Raw genomic sequence first — 304 nt, 5'->3', positions numbered from 1 at the left:
ACTTGGGCATAGGCCCTGACTGGGAATTGAACCAGCACCCTCTTGGTGCATGTGCCAAGGCTCAACCATCGGAGCCATGCCAGCCAGAGTAATTTACCCTATTCTTTTTGTTGTTGTTGTTGTTTTTGTTTGTTTTTTGTTTGTTTGTTTGTTTGGAGGTGGAGCGGGGCTGAGGGAGGTTCACACCATGTGGAGGTGGAGGCGGGCGGAGGGAGACTCACACCATATTGAGGCGGTTGAGGGAGACTCACAGCACATGGAGGTGGAGGCGTGCTGAGAGAGGCTCACAGCATGTGGAGGTGGA

General features: G+C 53.0%; 1 long non-coding RNA gene across 1 annotated transcript in view; it reads left to right on the top strand.

Moving 5' to 3' along the window:
• LOC107182701 overlaps window positions 1-304 on the top strand; it is an 8,685-nt gene that overhangs the window by 3,549 nt on the left and 4,832 nt on the right. The window lies entirely within an intron of this gene.

The sequence above is a fragment of the Myotis davidii genome, unplaced genomic scaffold, assembly GCF_000327345.1.
Source record: "Myotis davidii unplaced genomic scaffold, ASM32734v1 scaffold296, whole genome shotgun sequence".
Classification (NCBI taxonomy): Eukaryota; Metazoa; Chordata; class Mammalia; order Chiroptera; family Vespertilionidae; genus Myotis; species Myotis davidii.
The sequence above is the reverse complement of the archived record's forward strand: the minus strand, read 5'-3'. Positions and strand labels throughout refer to the sequence as shown.